We start from the raw sequence: 21,380 nt of genomic DNA, 5'->3' as shown, positions 1-21,380 counted from the left end.
TTTTTTAATGGGTAAAATATTAAATATTTGAACTTGTTGCAATTTCTACGTCAGTTTCAGGGTAGGAGCTAGATTTTTGCCAAATTTCAATATTGTAGGGTACTGCATCATGGCGTCCGCCATTTTGTTTGGGGGGCGGGGGGCAAAAATTAAAAATTTGAATTTTTGGGATCTTTTCCGTAGCTTACACGCTAATGGCTGTAACTTTGCCAAATTTCACATTTCTACCACATCTGGAAGTGGCCAATCATTTATGTCAGTGAGTGAGTCAGCCGTACGGCTTTATATAATAGAGATAGCATAGATCCAGGCAATGTGCAGGCTACACAGTGCAGGCTTCCATTTGAAAATTTATTGCGGGCAAACGATAAGTCGTATCGAGATACGGATCGCGCCATCAGACGTGTCTTTTAGTCACCTACAGTACTGTCTGAGGCATTTTCTCGTATCTCGAATATGTATGCCACTGAAAGGGGTGAACGTTTCGATCCATATCAAATTTCGTCCGCTTAACACCAGCTGAAAAATAATTTCGCCAACTTAGCAGACAGCTAGAGTCTTGAAACTTGCCACACAGATCGACGATGAAACGACCTATAGTTTTGGTTACTTGAGGTTTTGCCGTATCTCAAATGGCTTCACCATAAATTGGTTAAGTATCATAAATTAGGCTGAAATTTCAATAGTGTTTCCGCATGTACCCTCCGATTTCCCATACTTTCATGGCAGCTAGAATAACGAAAGTCGGTGTACATATGGCCAATGCCGTTGCCAAGGAGCGTGCTAAATTCCGTTCATCTCTCTATCATATGAGTGTGTGAATCAGTAAAATAATTTATGGAAATTTAACAAAATTTTGCGAAACCGGGAAAATGAAGCTCAATCTAAGGTAGAAGGAGTCGAGATACGACAAAAAGTCATAGGACCAAAGTTGTAGATCTTTTAATTTTAGGAGCCGAAAGTGCAATCCGTTCATTGATAGCAATTACCGTTCGGCCACAAAATAGCTCGAAACGAAAGTCTGCACCGTCATTCAATTTGGCTTAATATTCCGAATTTTTTAATGGGTAAAATATTAAATATTTGAACTTGTTGCAATTTCTACGTCAGTTTCAGGGTAGGAGCTAGATTTTTGCCAAATTTCAATATTGTAGGGTACTGCATCATGGCGTCCGCCATTTTGTTTGGGGGGCGGGGGGCAAAAATTAAAAATTTGAATTTTTGGGATCTTTTCCGTAGCTTACACGCTAATGGCTGTAACTTTGCCAAATTTCACATTTCTACCACATCTGGAAGTGGCCAATCATTTATGTCAGTGAGTGAGTCAGCCGTACGGCTTTATATAATAGAGATAGCATAGATCCAGGCAATGTGCAGGCTACACAGTGCAGGCTTCCATTTGAAAATTTATTGCGGGCAAACGATAAGTCGTATCGAGATACGGATCGCGCCATCAGACGTGTCTTTTAGTCACCTACAGTACTGTCTGAGGCATTTTCTCGTATCTCGAATATGTATGCCACTGAAAGGGGTGAACGTTTCGATCCATATCAAATTTCGTCCGCTTAACACCAGCTGAAAAATAATTTCGCCAACTTAGCAGACAGCTAGAGTCTTGAAACTTGCCACACAGATCGACGATGAAACGACCTATAGTTTTGGTTACTTGAGGTTTTGCCGTATCTCAAATGGCTTCACCATAAATTGGTTAAGTATCATAAATTAGGCTGAAATTTCAATAGTGTTTCCGCATGTACCCTCCGATTTCCCATACTTTCATGGCAGCTAGAATAACGAAAGTCGGTGTACATATGGCCAATGCCGTTGCCAAGGAGCGTGCTAAATTCCGTTCATCTCTCTATCATATGAGTGTGTGAATCAGTAAAATAATTTATGGAAATTTAACAAAATTTTGCGAAACCGGGAAAATGAAGCTCAATCTAAGGTAGAAGGAGTCGGGATACGACAAAAAGTCATAGGACCAAAGTTGTAGATCTTTTAATTTTAGGAGCCGAAAGTGCAATCCGTTCATTGATAGCAATTACCGTTCGGCCACAAAATAGCTCGAAACGAAAGTCTGCACCGTCATTCAATTTGGCTTAATATTCCGAATTTTTTAATGGGTAAAATATTAAATATTTGAACTTGTTGCAATTTCTACGTCAGTTTCAGGGTAGGAGCTAGATTTTTGCCAAATTTCAATATTGTAGGGTACTGCATCATGGCGTCCGCCATTTTGTTTGGGGGGCGGGGGGCAAAAATTAAAAATTTGAATTTTTGGGATCTTTTCCGTAGCTTACACGCTAATGGCTGTAACTTTGCCAAATTTCACATTTCTACCACATCTGGAAGTGGCCAATCATTTATGTCAGTGAGTGAGTCAGCCGTACGGCTTTATATAATAGAGATAGCATAGATCCAGGCAATGTGCAGGCTACACAGTGCAGGCTTCCATTTGAAAATTTATTGCGGGCAAACGATAAGTCGTATCGAGATACGGATCGCGCCATCAGACGTGTCTTTTAGTCACCTACAGTACTGTCTGAGGCATTTTCTCGTATCTCGAATATGTATGCCACTGAAAGGGGTGAACGTTTCGATCCATATCAAATTTCGTCCGCTTAACACCAGCTGAAAAATAATTTCGCCAACTTAGCAGACAGCTAGAGTCTTGAAACTTGCCACACAGATCGACGATGAAACGACCTATAGTTTTGGTTACTTGAGGTTTTGCCGTATCTCAAATGGCTTCACCATAAATTGGTTAAGTATCATAAATTAGGCTGAAATTTCAATAGTGTTTCCGCATGTACCCTCCGATTTCCCATACTTTCATGGCAGCTAGAATAACGAAAGTCGGTGTACATATGGCCAATGCCGTTGCCAAGGAGCGTGCTAAATTCCGTTCATCTCTCTATCATATGAGTGTGTGAATCAGTAAAATAATTTATGGAAATTTAACAAAATTTTGCGAAACCGGGAAAATGAAGCTCAATCTAAGGTAGAAGGAGTCGAGATACGACAAAAAGTCATAGGACCAAAGTTGTAGATCTTTTAATTTTAGGAGCCGAAAGTGCAATCCGTTCATTGATAGCAATTACCGTTCGGCCACAAAATAGCTCGAAACGAAAGTCTGCACCGTCATTCAATTTGGCTTAATATTCCGAATTTTTTAATGGGTAAAATATTAAATATTTGAACTTGTTGCAATTTCTACGTCAGTTTCAGGGTAGGAGCTAGATTTTTGCCAAATTTCAATATTGTAGGGTACTGCATCATGGCGTCCGCCATTTTGTTTGGGGGGCGGGGGGCAAAAATTAAAAATTTGAATTTTTGGGATCTTTTCCGTAGCTTACACGCTAATGGCTGTAACTTTGCCAAATTTCACATTTCTACCACATCTGGAAGTGGCCAATCATTTATGTCAGTGAGTGAGTCAGCCGTACGGCTTTATATAATAGAGATAGCATAGATCCAGGCAATGTGCAGGCTACACAGTGCAGGCTTCCATTTGAAAATTTATTGCGGGCAAACGATAAGTCGTATCGAGATACGGATCGCGCCATCAGACGTGTCTTTTAGTCACCTACAGTACTGTCTGAGGCATTTTCTCGTATCTCGAATATGTATGCCACTGAAAGGGGTGAACGTTTCGATCCATATCAAATTTCGTCCGCTTAACACCAGCTGAAAAATAATTTCGCCAACTTAGCAGACAGCTAGAGTCTTGAAACTTGCCACACAGATCGACGATGAAACGACCTATAGTTTTGGTTACTTGAGGTTTTGCCGTATATCAAATGGCTTCACCATAAATTGGTTAAGTATCATAAATTAGGCTGAAATTTCAATAGTGTTTCCGCATGTACCCTCCGATTTCCCATACTTTCATGGCAGCTAGAATAACGAAAGTCGGTGTACATATGGCCAATGCCGTTGCCAAGGAGCGTGCTAAATTCCGTTCATCTCTCTATCATATGAGTGTGTGAATCAGTAAAATAATTTATGGAAATTTAACAAAATTTTGCGAAACCGGGAAAATGAAGCTCAATCTAAGGTAGAAGGAGTCGAGATACGACAAAAAGTCATAGGACCAAAGTTGTAGATCTTTTAATTTTAGGAGCCGAAAGTGCAATCCGTTCATTGATAGCAATTACCGTTCGGCCACAAAATAGCTCGAAACGAAAGTCTGCACCGTCATTCAATTTGGCTTAATATTCCGAATTTTTTAATGGGTAAAATATTAAATATTTGAACTTGTTGCAATTTCTACGTCAGTTTCAGGGTAGGAGCTAGATTTTTGCCAAATTTCAATATTGTAGGGTACTGCATCATGGCGTCCGCCATTTTGTTTGGGGGGCGGGGGGCAAAAATTAAAAATTTGAATTTTTGGGATCTTTTCCGTAGCTTACACGCTAATGGCTGTAACTTTGCCAAATTTCACATTTCTACCACATCTGGAAGTGGCCAATCATTTATGTCAGTGAGTGAGTCAGCCGTACGGCTTTATATAATAGAGACTCGCTTTCGCTCGTTGGGGGCTGCGCCCCCAAACCCCCCATTCCTGTACATTATAAGTGGTCACATGGAAAATAACAGTCGCGAACCGGTACTTCGTTACGAAAAACGGATTGCGCCACCAGACGGCCCATTTATTCGCTTACATGTATGGTCCTCTAATATTTTCTCGTACCGTACATTCACGAGTTATAGAAAAGATAGCGTTAAACCTTTCGACGTGGTGAAAATTACATACGATTCTCACAAGATAAGAAATTATTTTCCTAACGTAACGGGGAGCTACAGTCTTGAAAGTTGGTAGGTTTATCGTATTTGAAACGCTCTATATTTCCGTTATTTGATGTTATTCGTATCTGCATCGTTTTCGCCGCAGATTGGTTTAGAACCTTGGATTAGGAATACAGTGTTTCCGTTTTACTTTCGTTTTTCCATTTTTACAGGGTGCTAGAATCATGCATTTTGCTCACGTGTCACCCTCGAAATTTCCAGTGAGCCTGCTAAATTTCATGAACCTATCGGTCTTATAAGTGTGTAACACAGTAAAATTAACTACGGAAAATGTAAAAATTGACGTTAAATCTGAAAAATGCAGCTCTATCTAAGGCATAAGGGATCATGATACGACTAAAATTCCCGGGTCAGAAGTTGTAGATCTCTTCATGATCGGATCCGAACGTCTTGTCCATTTGGTGGTAGAACTTACAGTTTAGCCACCAAAATCCTCGAAACGCTAGTTAGCACCATAATGAAAATTACTTCCAGATTTCGATATTTTCTGGAGATAGAATTTTACTTATTTAATGTTTTGCCGTATCTCCAAGGGATTCACCATATATTGCTTAGGAACCTTAAATTAGCCTGAAATTTTATTGGTGTTTCCATATATTCCTTCCATTTTCCTATACATTCAAGGCAGCTAGAATAATGAATGTCGGTCTGCATATGCCCAATAACCGTGCCAAGGACCGTGCTGAATTTAGTGCATCTATCTGTCTCATGAGTGTGTGAATCAGTAAATTAATTTTTGAAAATTTAACTAAATTTTCCAAAACCGGGAAAATGAAGCTCAATCTGAGGTAGAAGGGGTCGAGATACGACAGAAAGTCATAGGACCAAAGTTGTATATCTACTCATTTTAGGACATGAAAGTGCAGTCCATTTATCGATAACTATTACGGTTTACCCACAAGAGATCTCGAAACAAAAGGATGCACCGTTTTTAAATTTGGCTTAATATTTCGAATTTTTAGTGGATTGAATATTAATTATATTAACGTATTGCAGTTTCTACGCCGGATATGGTTTAGGAGCTAGAAATTTGCCAAATTTTAATTTTGTAAGGCGCTGCATCACGGTGTAGCCATTTTGTTTGGGGGAGGGGGTAAATTTAAAAATTTATACTTTTAGGAATTTTTCCGCAGGATACACGCTAATAGCTATCACATTGCCAAATTCAAAGTTCCTAGGCCATCTGGAAGGGTCTAACCCGAAATTTGATTCCGGTAATTTGATTGAGCCGTGGGGGTTCTAAATATGAAAAATTTGAACTTTCCGAAATTTTTCCTTGGGTTACAGCCTAATAGGTATCAGAAAGGGTCTACGAAATTTGAGTCCGATATCTTGATTGGGCGGAAGGGTGTAGCACGAAATTTGAGTCCGGTATTTTAATCCGGTATGGGGGGCTAAATGTGATAAATTTGAACATTTTGAAATATTTCCACGGGTTATAGAATAACAGCTATCAGATTGCCGAATTCCAAGCTTCAAGTTCATCTGGAACGGAAGGGTCTAACCCGAAATTTGAGTCCGACATTTTGATTCGACGGGAGGCTAAATACGAAAATTTAAACATTTTGGAATCTTGTCTTGGGTTGCAGCCTAATAGCTATCAGATTTCCGAATTTCAAATTCCTAGCTCATCTGGAAGGGCCTAACAGGAAATTTTAGTCCGATATTTCGATGGGGAGGAAGGAGGGCTAAATACGAAACATTTCAACGTTTTTGAATTTTTCCTTAGGTTGCAGCCTAATAGCTATCAGACTGCAGAATTCCAATTTTCCACCTTATCTGGAACGGAAGGGTCTAACCCGAAATTTGAGTCCGACATTTTGATTCGATGGGGGGCTAAATACGAAAAATCTGAACGTTTTGGAATTTCGCCTTGGGTTGCAGCCTAATAGCTATCAGATTTCCGAATTTCAAGTTCCTAGCTCATCTGGAAGGGTCTAACGCGAAATTTTAGTCCGATATATTGATGGGGCGGAAGGGGGGCTAAATATGAAAAATTTCAACGTTTTTGAATTTTGCCTTGGGTTGCAGCCTAATAGCTATCAGACTGCCGAATTCCAAGTTTCCAGGTCATCTGGAACGGAAGGGTCTAACCCGAAATTTGAGTCCGATATTTTGATTCGATGGGGGGCTAAATACGAAAAATCTGAACGTTTTGGAATTTCGCCTTGGGTTGCAGCCTAATAGCTATCAGATTTCCGAATTTCAAGTTCCTAGCTCATCTGGAAGGGTCTAACACGAAATTTTTGTCCGATATATTGATGGGGCGGAAGGGGGGCTAAATATGAAAAATTTCAACGTTTTTGAATTTTTCCTTGGGTTGCAGCCTAATAGCTATCAGACTGCCGAATTCCAAGTTTCCAGGTCATCTGGAACGGAAGGGTCTAACCCGAAATTTGAGTCCGATATTTTGATTTTATGGGGGCTAAATACGTAAAATTTGTACATTTTGGAATTTTGCCTTGGGTTACAGCCTAGTAGCTAACAGATTTCCGAATTTCAAGTTCCTAGCTCATCTGGAAGGGTCTAAACGAAATTTTAGTCCGATAATTTGATGGGGCGGAAGGGGGGCTAAATTAGAAAATTTTCAATGTTTTTGAATTTTTCCTTCGGTTGCAGCCTAATAGCTATCAGACTGCCGAATTACAAGTTTCCAGGTCATCTGGAACGGAAGGGTCTAACCCGGAATTTGAGTCCGATATTTTGATTCGAAGGGGGGCTAAATACGAAACATTATAACTTTTTGGAATTTTGCCTCGGGTTAGAGCCTAATAGCTATCACATTTCCGAATTTCAAGTTCCTAGCTCATCTGGAAGGGTCTAACACGAAATTTTAGTCCGATATTTTGATGGCGCGGAAGGGGAGCTAAATATGAAAAATGTCAACATTTTTGAATTTTTCCTTGGGTTGCAGCCTAATAGCTATCAGACTGCCGAATTCCAAGTTTTCAGCTCATCTGGAACGGAAGGGTCTAACCCGAAACTAACCCGAAATTTGATTCCAATATTTTGATTCGATGGGGCGCTAAATACAACAAATTTGAACTTTTTGGAGTTTTTCCGTGGATTACAGCCTAACAGCTATCAGATTGCCGAATTTCAAGTTCCTAGCTCATCTGGAAGGGTCTAACACGAAATTTTTAGTCCGATTATTTGATGGCACGGAAGGGGGCTAAATATGAAAAATTTCAACTTTTTTGAATTTTTCCTTGGGTTTCAGCCTAATAGCTATCAGATTGCCGAATTTCAAGTTCCTAGCTCACCTGGAAGTGGGCAAACATTAATGTCAGTGAGTCAGTGAGTCAGTCAGCCTTGTGGCTTTATATATATAAGATAAGATAATAAGATAGAGTCGGGCAATGTGCACGCTGAATAGTGCAGGCTTTCGTTTGGAAATTGATTGCGAGCAAACGGTGCATCGTATCGCGGTACGGTTTGCGGCGTTAGGCGACCCTTTTAGTGGTCTACATTACTGTCTTTGGCGCTTTCTCCTACCCCGCATATTTATGCCATAGAGGAGGTGAACGTTTCGATCCATGTCAAATTTCGCCCACTTTTCACAAATTGAAAAATAATTTTTCCAACTTGGCAGACAGATACAGTCTTGAAACTTTGCAGACACGTTGACGATGAAACGGCCTATAATTTCGGTTATTTGAGGTTTTACCGTATCTCAACGGGTTTCGCCATAAATTGCTTAAGAATCATCAATTAGGCCGAAATTTCAGTAGTGTTTCCACATGTACCCTCCGTTTTCCCATACTTGCAAGGCAGCTAGAATAACGAAAGTCGGTCTACATATGGCCAATGCCGTTGCCAAGGAGCGTGCTGAATTTCGTTCATCTATCTATCATACGAGTGTGTGAATCAGAAAATAATTTATGGAAATTTAACAAAATTTTGCGAAACCGGGAAAATGAAGCTCAATCTAAGGTAGAAGGGGTCGAGATACGACAAAAAGTCATAAGACCAAAGTTGTAGATCTCTTAATTTTAGGAGTCGAAAGTGCAATCCGTTCATTGATAGCAATTACCGTTCGGCCACAAGAGAGCTCGAAACGAAAGCCTGCACCGTCCTATATATTGATTCGGTGGGAGGGGGTTAATTATTAAAAATTTTAGCTTTTCGGATTTTTTCCAGGGGTTACAGCCTAATAACTATCAGAATGCTGAATTTCAAGTTCCTAGCTCATCTGGAAGGATCTACCCCGAAATTTTAGTCCGAAACTTTGATTGGGTGGAGGGGGGCTAAATAGGAAATGATTCAGCTATTTGCATTTTTTCCTGGTGTTACAGCGGAATAGCTATCAGATTACCGAATTTCAAGTTCCTAGCTCATCTGGAACTGAAGGGTCTGACCCGAAATTTGAGTGCGACATTTTGATTCCGTGGGGGGCTAAATACAAAAAAATTTAACTTTTTGGAATTTTTCCTTGGGTTACAGCCTCATATACATCAGGTTGCCGAATTTCAAGTTCCTAGCTCATCTGGAAGGGTCTAACACGAAATTTCTTTGATTGGGCGGAAGGGGGGCTAAATATAAAAAAATTCAACTTTTTGGAATTTTTCCTTGGGTTGCAGCCTAAAAGCTATCAGACTGCCGAATTTCAAGTTCCTAGCTCACTTGGAAGTGGGCAAACATTAATGTCAGTGAGTGAGTGAGTGAGTGAGTTAGCCTTGTGGCTTTATATATATAAGATAGAGCCAGGCAATGTGCACGCTAAATAGTGCAGGCTTTCGTTTGGAAATTTATTGTGAGCAAACGGTGCGTCGTATCGAGGTACGGATTGCGGCGTTAGACGACCCGTTTAGTGGTCTACATTGCTGCCTTAGGCGCTTTCTCCTATCCCGCATATTTATGCCGTAGAAAGAGGTGAACGTTTCGATCCATGTCAAATTTCGCCCACTTTTCACAAATTGAAAAATAATTTTGCCAACTTGGCAGACAGCTACAGTCTTGAAACTTTGCAGGCAGGTTGGCGATGAAACGACCTATAATTTTGCTTATTTGAGGTTTTGCCGTATCTCAACGGGTTTCGCCATAAATTGCTTAAGAATCATAAATTAGGCCGAAATTTCAATAGTGTTTCCACATGTACCCTCCGTTTTCCCATACTTGCAAGGCAGCTAGAATAACGAAAGTCGGTCTACATATGGCCAATGACGTTGCCAATGAGCGTCCTGAATTTCGTTCATCTATCCATCTTATGAGTGTGTGAATCAGTAAAATCATTTATGGAAATTTAACAAAAATTACCGAAACCGGGAAAACGAAGCTCAATCTAAGGTAGAAGGAGTCGAGATACGATAAAAAGTCATAGGACCAAAGTTGTAGATCTCTTCATTTTAGGACACGAAAGTGCAGTCCGTTTATTGATAACAATTACCGTTTAGCCACAAGAGAGCTCGAAACGAAAGCCTGCACCGTCATTTAATTTGGCTTAATATTTCGAATTTTTTAGTGGATGAAATATTAAATATTTTAACTTTTTACAATTTCTACGTCGGTTACAGGCTAGGAGCTAGAACTTTGCCAAATATTAATTTTGTGGGGCACTGCATCACGGTATCCGTCATTTTGTTTGGGGGGAGGGGGGAAAAAATTTAAAATTTAAAATTTTTGGAATTTTCCCGTGGGTTACACGCTAATAGCTATCACCTTGCCAAATTTCAAGTTTCTAGCGCATCTGGAACTGAAGGATCTAACCCGAAATTTGTTTATTCCGTGGGGGGCTACGTACACAAAAATTCGAACTTTTTGGAATTTTTCCTTGGGTTACAGCCTAATATCTATCAGGTTGCCGAATTTCAAGTTCCTAGCTCGTCTGGAAGGGTCTAACACGAAATTTCTTTGATTGGGCGGAAGGGGGGCTAAATATAAAAAAATTGTACTTTTTGCAATTTTTCCTTCGGTTGCACCCCAATAGCTACCAGACTGTAGAATTTCAAGTTCCTAGCTCACTTGGAAGTGGGCAAACATTAATGTCAGTGAGTCAGTGAGTGAGTGAGTGAGTCAGTTAGCCTTGTGGCTTTATATATATAAGATAGAGCCAGGCAATGTGCACGCTAAATAGTGCAGGCTTTCGTTTGGAAATTTATTGTGAGCAAACGGTGCGTCGTATCGAGGTACGGATTGCGGCGTTAGACGACCCGTTTAGTGGTCTACATTGCTGCCTTAGGCGCTTTCTCCTATCCCGCATATTTATGCCGTAGAAAGAGGTGAACGTTTCGATCCATGTCAAATTTCGCCCACTTTTCACAAATTGAAAAATAATTTTGCCAACTTGGCAGACAGCTACAGTCTTGAAACTTTGCAGGCAGGTTGGCGATGAAACGACCTATAATTTTGCTTATTTGAGGTTTTGCCGTATCTCAACGGGTTTCGCCATAAATTGCTTAAGAATCATAAATTAGGCCGAAATTTCAATAGTGTTTCCACATGTACCCTCCGTTTTCCCATACTTGCAAGGCAGCTAGAATAACGAAAGTCGGTCTACATATGGCCAATGACGTTGCCAATGAGCGTCCTGAATTTCGTTCATCTATCCATCTTATGAGTGTGTGAATCAGTAAAATCATTTATGGAAATTTAACAAAAATTACCGAAACCGGGAAAACGAAGCTCAATCTAAGGTAGAAGGAGTCGAGATACGATAAAAAGTCATAGGACCAAAGTTGTAGATCTCTTCATTTTAGGAGACGAAAGTGCAGTCCGTTTATTGATAACAATTACCGTTTAGCCACAAGAGAGCTCGAAACGAAAGCCTGCACCGTCATTTAATTTGGCTTAATATTTCGAATTTTTTAGTGGATGAAATATTAAATATTTTAACTTTTTACAATTTCTACGTCGGTTACAGGCTAGGAGCTAGAACTTTGCCAAATATTAATTTTGTGGGGCACTGCATCACGGTATCCGTCATTTTGTTTGGGGGGAGGGGGGAAAAAATTTAAAATTTAAAATTTTTGGAATTTTCCCGTGGGTTACACGCTAATAGCTATCACCTTGCCAAATTTCAAGTTTCTAGCGCATCTGGAACTGAAGGATCTAACCCGAAATTTGTTTATTCCGTGGGGGGCTACGTACACAAAAATTCGAACTTTTTGGAATTTTTCCTTGGGTTACAGCCTAATATCTATCAGGTTGCCGAATTTCAAGTTCCTAGCTCGTCTGGAAGGGTCTAACACGAAATTTCTTTGATTGGGCGGAAGGGGGGCTAAATATAAAAAAATTGTACTTTTTGCAATTTTTCCTTCGGTTGCGCCCCAATAGCTACCAGACTGTAGAATTTCAAGTTCCTAGCTCACTTGGAAGTGGGCAAACATTAATGTCAGTGAGTCAGTGAGTGAGTGAGTGAGTCAGTTAGCCTTGTGGCTTTATATATATAAGACTCGCTTTCGCTCGTTGGGGGCTGCGCCCCCAAACCCCCCATTCCTGTACATTATAAGTGGTCACATGGAAAATAACAGTCGCGAACCGGTACTTCGTTACGAAAAACGGATTGCGCCACCAGACGGCCCATTTATTCGCTTACATGTATGGTCCTCTAATATTTTCTCGTACCGTACATTCACGAGTTATAGAAAAGATAGCGTTAAACGTTTCGACGTGGTGAAAATTACATACGATTCTCACAAGATAAGAAATTATTTTCCTAACGTAACGGGGAGCTACAGTCTTGAAAGTTGGTAGGTTTATCGTATTTGAAACGCTCTATATTTCCGTTATTTGATGTTATTCGTATCTGCATCGTTTTCGCCGCAGATTGGTTTAGAACCTTGGATTAGGAATACAGTGTTTCCGTTTTACTTTCGTTTTTCCATTTTTACAGGGTGCTAGAATCATGCATTTTGCTCACGTGTCACCCTCGAAATTTCCAGTGAGCCTGCTAAATTTCATGAACCTATCGGTCTTATAAGTGTGTAACACAGTAAAATTAACTACGGAAAATGTAAAAATTGACGTTAAATCTGAAAAATGCAGCTCTATCTAAGGCATAAGGGATCATGATACGACTAAAATTCCCGGGTCAGAAGTTGTAGATCTCTTCATGATCGGATCCGAACGTCTTGTCCATTTGGTGGTAGAACTTACAGTTTAGCCACAAAAATCCTCGAAACGCTAGTTAGCACCATAATGAAAATTACTTCCAGATTTCGATATTTTCTGGAGATAGAATTTTACTTATTTAATGTTTTGCCGTATCTCCAAGGGATTCACCATATATTGCTTAGGAACCTTAAATTAGCCTGAAATTTTATTGGTGTTTCCATATATTCCTTCCATTTTCCTATACATTCAAGGCAGCTAGAATAATGAATGTCGGTCTGCATATGCCCAATAACCGTGCCAAGGACCGTGCTGAATTTAGTGCATCTATCTGTCTCATGAGTGTGTGAATCAGTAAATTAATTTTTGAAAATTTAACTAAATTTTCCAAAACCGGGAAAATGAAGCTCAATCTGAGGTAGAAGGGGTCGAGATACGACAGAAAGTCATAGGACCAAAGTTGTATATCTACTCATTTTAGGACATGAAAGTGCAGTCCATTTATCGATAACTATTACGGTTTACCCACAAGAGATCTCGAAACAAAAGGATGCACCGTTTTTAAATTTGGCTTAATATTTCGAATTTTTAGTGGATTGAATATTAATTATATTAACGTATTGCAGTTTCTACGCCGGATATGGTTTAGGAGCTAGAAATTTGCCAAATTTTAATTTTGTAAGGCGCTGCATCACGGTGTAGCCATTTTGTTTGGGGGAGGGGGTAAATTTAAAAATTTATACTTTTAGGAATTTTTCCGCAGGATACACGCTAATAGCTATCACATTGCCAAATTCAAAGTTCCTAGGCCATCTGGAAGGGTCTAACCCGAAATTTGATTCCGGTAATTTGATTGAGCCGTGGGGGTTCTAAATATGAAAAATTTGAACTTTCCGAAATTTTTCCTTGGGTTACAGCCTAATAGGTATCAGAAAGGGTCTACGAAATTTGAGTCCGATATCTTGATTGGGCGGAAGGGTGTAGCACGAAATTTGAGTCCGGTATTTTAATCCGGTATGGGGGGCTAAATGTGATAAATTTGAACATTTTGAAATATTTCCACGGGTTATAGAATAACAGCTATCAGATTGCCGAATTCCAAGCTTCAAGTTCATCTGGAACGGAAGGGTCTAACCCGAAATTTGAGTCCGACATTTTGATTCGACGGGAGGCTAAATACGAAAATTTAAACATTTTGGAATCTTGTCTTGGGTTGCAGCCTAATAGCTATCAGATTTCCGAATTTCAAATTCCTAGCTCATCTGGAAGGGCCTAACAGGAAATTTTAGTCCGATATTTCGATGGGGAGGAAGGAGGGCTAAATACGAAACATTTCAACGTTTTTGAATTTTTCCTTAGGTTGCAGCCTAATAGCTATCAGACTGCAGAATTCCAATTTTCCACCTTATCTGGAACGGAAGGGTCTAACCCGAAATTTGAGTCCGACATTTTGATTCGATGGGGGGCTAAATACGAAAAATCTGAACGTTTTGGAATTTCGCCTTGGGTTGCAGCCTAATAGCTATCAGATTTCCGAATTTCAAGTTCCTAGCTCATCTGGAAGGGTCTAACGCGAAATTTTAGTCCGATATATTGATGGGGCGGAAGGGGGGCTAAATATGAAAAATTTCAACGTTTTTGAATTTTGCCTTGGGTTGCAGCCTAATAGCTATCAGACTGCCGAATTCCAAGTTTCCAGGTCATCTGGAACGGAAGGGTCTAACCCGAAATTTGAGTCCGATATTTTGATTCGATGGGGGGCTAAATACGAAAAATCTGAACGTTTTGGAATTTCGCCTTGGGTTGCAGCCTAATAGCTATCAGATTTCCGAATTTCAAGTTCCTAGCTCATCTGGAAGGGTCTAACACGAAATTTTAGTCCGATATATTGATGGGGCGGAAGGGGGGCTAAATATGAAAAATTTCAACGTTTTTGAATTTTTCCTTGGGTTGCAGCCTAATAGCTATCAGACTGCCGAATTCCAAGTTTCCAGGTCATCTGGAACGGAAGGGTCTAACCCGAAATTTGAGTCCGATATTTTGATTTTATGGGGGCTAAATACGTAAAATTTGTACATTTTGGAATTTTGCCTTGGGTTACAGCCTAGTAGCTAACAGATTTCCGAATTTCAAGTTCCTAGCTCATCTGGAAGGGTCTAAACGAAATTTTAGTCCGATAATTTGATGGGGCGGAAGGGGGGCTAAATTAGAAAATTTTCAATGTTTTTGAATTTTTCCTTCGGTTGCAGCCTAATAGCTATCAGACTGCCGAATTACAAGTTTCCAGGTCATCTGGAACGGAAGGGTCTAACCCGGAATTTGAGTCCGATATTTTGATTCGAAGGGGGGCTAAATACGAAACATTATAACTTTTTGGAATTTTGCCTCGGGTTAGAGCCTAATAGCTATCACATTTCCGAATTTCAAGTTCCTAGCTCATCTGGAAGGGTCTAACACGAAATTTTAGTCCGATATTTTGATGGCGCGGAAGGGGAGCTAAATATGAAAAATGTCAACATTTTTGAATTTTTCCTTGGGTTGCAGCCTAATAGCTATCAGACTGCCGAATTCCAAGTTTTCAGCTCATCTGGAACGGAAGGGTCTAACCCGAAACTAACCCGAAATTTGATTCCAATATTTTGATTCGATGGGGGGCTAAATACAACAAATTTGAACTTTTTGGAGTTTTTCCGTGGATTACAGCCTAACAGCTATCAGATTGCCGAATTTCAAGTTCCTAGCTCATCTGGAAGGGTCTAACACGAAATTTTTAGTCCGATTATTTGATGGCACGGAAGGGGGCTAAATATGAAAAATTTCAACTTTTTTGAATTTTTCCTTGGGTTTCAGCCTAATAGCTATCAGATTGCCGAATTTCAAGTTCCTAGCTCACCTGGAAGTGGGCAAACATTAATGTCAGTGAGTCAGTGAGTCAGTCAGCCTTGTGGCTTTATATATATAAGATAATAAGATAGAGTCGGGCAATGTGCACGCTGAATAGTGCAGGCTTTCGTTTGGAAATTGATTGCGAGCAAACGGTGCATCGTATCGCGGTACGGTTTGCGGCGTTAGGCGACCCTTTTAGTGGTCTACATTACTGTCTTTGGCGCTTTCTCCTACCCCGCATATTTATGCCATAGAGGAGGTGAACGTTTCGATCCATGTCAAATTTCGCCCACTTTTCACAAATTGAAAAATAATTTTTCCAACTTGGCAGACAGATACAGTCTTGAAACTTTGCAGACACGTTGACGATGAAACGGCCTATAATTTCGGTTATTTGAGGTTTTACCGTATCTCAACGTGTTTCGCCATAAATTGCTTAAGAATCATCAATTAGGCCGAAATTTCAGTAGTGTTTCCACATGTACCCTCCGTTTTCCCATACTTGCAAGGCAGCTAGAATAACGAAAGTCGGTCTACATATGGCCAATGCCGTTGCCAAGGAGCGTGCTGAATTTCGTTCATCTATCTATCATACGAGTGTGTGAATCAGAAAATAATTTATGGAAATTTAACAAAATTTTGCGAAACCGGGAAAATGAAGCTCAATCTAAGGTAGAAGGGGTCGAGATACGACAAAAAGTCATAAGACCAAAGTTGTAGATCTCTTAATTTTAGGAGTCGAAAGTGCAATCCGTTCATTGATAGCAATTACCGTTCGGCCACAAGAGAGCTCGAAACGAAAGCCTGCACCGTCCTATATATTGATTCGGTGGGAGGGGGTTAATTATTAAAAATTTTAGCTTTTCGGATTTTTTCCAGGGGTTACAGCCTAATAACTATCAGAATGCTGAATTTCAAGTTCCTAGCTCATCTGGAAGGATCTACCCCGAAATTTTAGTCCGAAACTTTGATTGGGTGGAGGGGGGCTAAATAGGAAATGATTCAGCTATTTGCATTTTTTCCTGGTGTTACAGCGGAATAGCTATCAGATTACCGAATTTCAAGTTCCTAGCTCATCTGGAACTGAAGGGTCTGACCCGAAATTTGAGTGCGACATTTTGATTCCGTGGGGGGCTAAATACAAAAAAATTTAACTTTTTGGAATTTTTCCTTGGGTTACAGCCTCATATACATCAGGTTGCCGAATTTCAAGTTCCTAGCTCATCTGGAAGGGTCTAACACGAAATTTCTTTGATTGGGCGGAAGGGGGGCTAAATATAAAAAAATTCAACTTTTTGGAATTTTTCCTTGGGTTGCAGCCTAAAAGCTATCAGACTGCCGAATTTCAAGTTCCTAGCTCACTTGGAAGTGGGCAAACATTAATGTCAGTGAGTGAGTGAGTGAGTGAGTTAGCCTTGTGGCTTTATATATATAAGATAGAGCCAGGCAATGTGCACGCTAAATAGTGCAGGCTTTCGTTTGGAAATTTATTGTGAGCAAACGGTGTGTCGTATCGAGGTACGGATTGCGGCGTTAGACGACCCGTTTAGTGGTCTACATTGCTGCCTTAGGCGCTTTCTCCTATCCCGCATATTTATGCCGTAGAAAGAGGTGAACGTTTCGATCCATGTCAAATTTCGCCCACTTTTCACAAATTGAAAAATAATTTTGCCAACTTGGCAGACAGCTACAGTCTTGAAACTTTGCAGGCAGGTTGGCGATGAAACGACCTATAATTTTGCTTATTTGAGGTTTTGCCGTATCTCAACGGGTTTCGCCATAAATTGCTTAAGAATCATAAATTAGGCCGAAATTTCAATAGTGTTTCCACATGTACCCTCCGTTTTCCCATACTTGCAAGGCAGCTAGAATAACGAAAGTCGGTCTACATATGGCCAATGACGTTGCCAATGAGCGTCCTGAATTTCGTTCATCTATCCATCTTATGAGTGTGTGAATCAGTAAAATCATTTATGGAAATTTAACAAAAATTACCGAAACCGGGAAAACGAAGCTCAATCTAAGGTAGAAGGAGTCGAGATACGATAAAAAGTCATAGGACCAAAGTTGTAGATCTCTTCATTTTAGGAGACGAAAGTGCAGTCCGTTTATTGATAACAATTACCGTTTAGCCACAAGAGAGCTCGAAACGAAAGCCTGCACCGTCATTTAATTTGGCTTAATATTTCGAATTTTTTAGTGGATGAAATATTAAATATTTTAACTTTTTACAATTTCTACGTCGGTTACAGGCTAGGAGCTAGAACTTTGCCAAATATTAATTTTGTGGGGCACTGCATCACGGTATCCGTCATTTTGTTTGGGGGGAGGGGGGAAAAATTTAAAATTTAAAATTTTTGGAATTTTCCCGTGGGTTACACGCTAATAGCTATCACCTTGCCAAATTTCAAGTTTCTAGCGCATCTGGAACTGAAGGATCTAACCCGGAATTTGTTTATTCCGTGGGGGGCTACGTACACAAAAATTCGAACTTTTTGGAATTTTTCCTTGGGTTACAGCCTAATATCTATCAGGTTGCCGAATTTCAAGTTCCTAGCTCGTCTGGAAGGGTCTAACACGAAATTTCTTTGATTGGGCGGAAGGGGGGCTAAATATAAAAAAATTGTACTTTTTGCAATTTTTCCTTCGGTTGCACCCCAATAGCTACCAGACTGTAGAATTTCAAGTTCCTAGCTCACTTGGAAGTGGGCAAACATTAATGTCAGTGAGTCAGTGAGTGAGTGAGTGAGTCAGTTAGCCTTGTGGCTTTATATATATAAGATAGCATAGATCCAGGCAATGTGCAGGCTACACAGTGCAGGCTTCCATTTGAAAATTTATTGCGGGCAAACGATAAGTCGTATCGAGATACGGATCGCGCCATCAGACGTGTCTTTTAGTCACCTACAGTACTGTCTGAGGCATTTTCTCGTATCTCGAATATGTATGCCACTGAAAGGGGTGAACGTTTCGATCCATATCAAATTTCGTCCGCTTAACACCAGCTGAAAAATAATTTCGCCAACTTAGCAGACAGCTAGAGTCTTGAAACTTGCCACACAGATCGACGATGAAACGACCTATAGTTTTGGTTACTTGAGGTTTTGCCGTATCTCAAATGGCTTCACCATAAATTGGTTAAGTATCATAAATTAGGCTGAAATTTCAATAGTGTTTCCGCATGTACCCTCCGATTTCCCATACTTTCATGGCAGCTAGAATAACGAAAGTCGGTGTACATATGGCCAATGCCGTTGCCAAGGAGCGTGCTAAATTCCGTTCATCTCTCTATCATATGAGTGTGTGAATCAGTAAAATAATTTATGGAAATTTAACAAAATTTTGCGAAACCGGGAAAATGAAGCTCAATCTAAGGTAGAAGGAGTCGAGATACGACAAAAAGTCATAGGACCAAAGTTGTAGATCTTTTAATTTTAGGAGCCGAAAGTGCAATCCGTTCATTGATAGCAATTACCGTTCGGCCACAAAATAGCTCGAAACGAAAGTCTGCACCGTCATTCAATTTGGCTTAATATTCCGAATTTTTTAATGGGTAAAATATTAAATATTTGAACTTGTTGCAATTTCTACGTCAGTTTCAGGGTAGGAGCTAGATTTTTGCCAAATTTCAATATTGTAGGGTACTGCATCATGGCGTCCGCCATTTTGTTTGGGGGGCGGGGGGCAAAAATTAAAAATTTGAATTTTTGGGATCTTTTCCGTAGCTTACACGCTAATGGCTGTAACTTTGCCAAATTTCACATTTCTACCACATCTGGAAGTGGCCAATCATTTATGTCAGTGAGTGAGTCAGCCGTACGGCTTTATATAATAGAGATAGCATAGATCCAGGCAATGTGCAGGCTACACAGTGCAGGCTTCCATTTGAAAATTTATTGCGGGCAAACGATAAGTCGTATCGAGATACGGATCGCGCCATCAGACGTGTCTTTTAGTCACCTACAGTACTGTCTGAGGCATTTTCTCGTATCTCGAATATGTATGCCACTGAAAGGGGTGAACGTTTCGATCCATATCAAATTTCGTACGCTTAACACCAGCTGAAAAATAATTTCGCCAACTTAGCAGACAGCTAGAGTCTTGAAACTTGCCACACAGATCGACGATGAAACGACCTATAGTTTTGGTTACTTGAGGTTTTGCCGTATATCAAATGGCTTCACCATAAATTGGTTAAGTATCATAAATTAGGCTGAAATTTCAATAGTGTTTCCGCATGTACCCTCCGATTTCCCATACTTTCATGGCAGCTAGAATAACGAAAGTCGGTGTACATATGGCCAATGCCGTTGCCAAGGAGCGTGCTAAATTCCGTTCATCTCTCTATCATATGAGTGTGTGAATCAGTAAAATAATTTATGGAAATTTAACAAAATTTTGCGAAACCGGGAAAATGAAGCTCAATCTAAGGTAGAAGGAGTCGAGATACGACAAAAAGTCATAGGACCAAAGTTGTAGATCTTTTAATTTTAGGAGCCGAAAGTGCAATCCGTTCATTGATAGCAATTACCGTTCGGCCACAAAATAGCTCGAAACGAAAGTCTGCACCGTCATTCAATTTGGCTTAATATTCCGAATTTTTTAATGGGTAAAATATTAAATATTTGAACTTGTTGCAATTTCTACGTCAGTTTCAGGGTAGGAGCTAGATTTTTGCCAAATTTCAATATTGTAGGGTACTGCATCATGGCGTCCGCCATTTTGTTTGGGGGGCGGGGGGCAAAAATTAAAAATTTGAATTTTTGGGATCTTTTCCGTAGCTTACACGCTAATGGCTGTAACTTTGCCAAATTTCACATTTCTACCACATCTGGAAGTGGCCAATCATTTATGTCAGTGAGTGAGTCAGCCGTACGGCTTTATATAATAGAGAAGAGATAGCATAGATCCAGGCAATGTGCAGGCTACACAGTGCAGGCTTCCATTTGAAAATTTATTGCGGGCAAACGATAAGTCGTATCGAGATACGGATCGCGCCATCAGACGTGTCTTTTAGTCACCTACAGTACTGTCTGAGGCATTTTCTCGTATCTCGAATATGTATGCCACTGAAAGGGGTGAACGTTTCGATCCATATCAAATTTCGTCCGCTTAACACCAGCTGAAAAATAATTTCGCCAACTTAGCAGACAGCTAGAGTCTTGAAACTTGCCACACAGATCGACGATGAAACGACCTATAGTTTTGGTTACTTGAGGTTTTGCCGTATCTCAAATGGCTTCACCATAAATTGGTTAAGTATCATAAATTAGGCTGAAATTTCAATAGTGTTTCCGCATGTACCCTCCGATTTCCCATACTTTCATGGCAGCTAGAATAACGAAAGTCGGTGTACATATGGCCAATGCCGTTGCCAAGGAGCGTGCTAAATTCCGTTCATCTCTCTATCATATGAGTGTGTGAATCAGTAAAATAATTTATGGAAATTTAACAAAATTTTGCGAAACCGGGAAAATGAAGCTCAATCTAAGGTAGAAGGAGTCGAGATACGACAAAAAGTCATAGGACCAAAGTTGTAGATCTTTTAATTTTAGGAGCCGAAAGTGCAATCCGTTCATTGATAGCAATTACCGTTCGGCCACAAAATAGCTCGAAACGAAAGTCTGCACCGTCAT

This window comes from Anabrus simplex, chromosome 3 (genome assembly GCF_040414725.1).
Source record: "Anabrus simplex isolate iqAnaSimp1 chromosome 3, ASM4041472v1, whole genome shotgun sequence".
NCBI lineage: Eukaryota > Metazoa > Arthropoda > Insecta > Orthoptera > Tettigoniidae > Anabrus > Anabrus simplex.
This window is presented reverse-complemented; position numbering follows the sequence as displayed.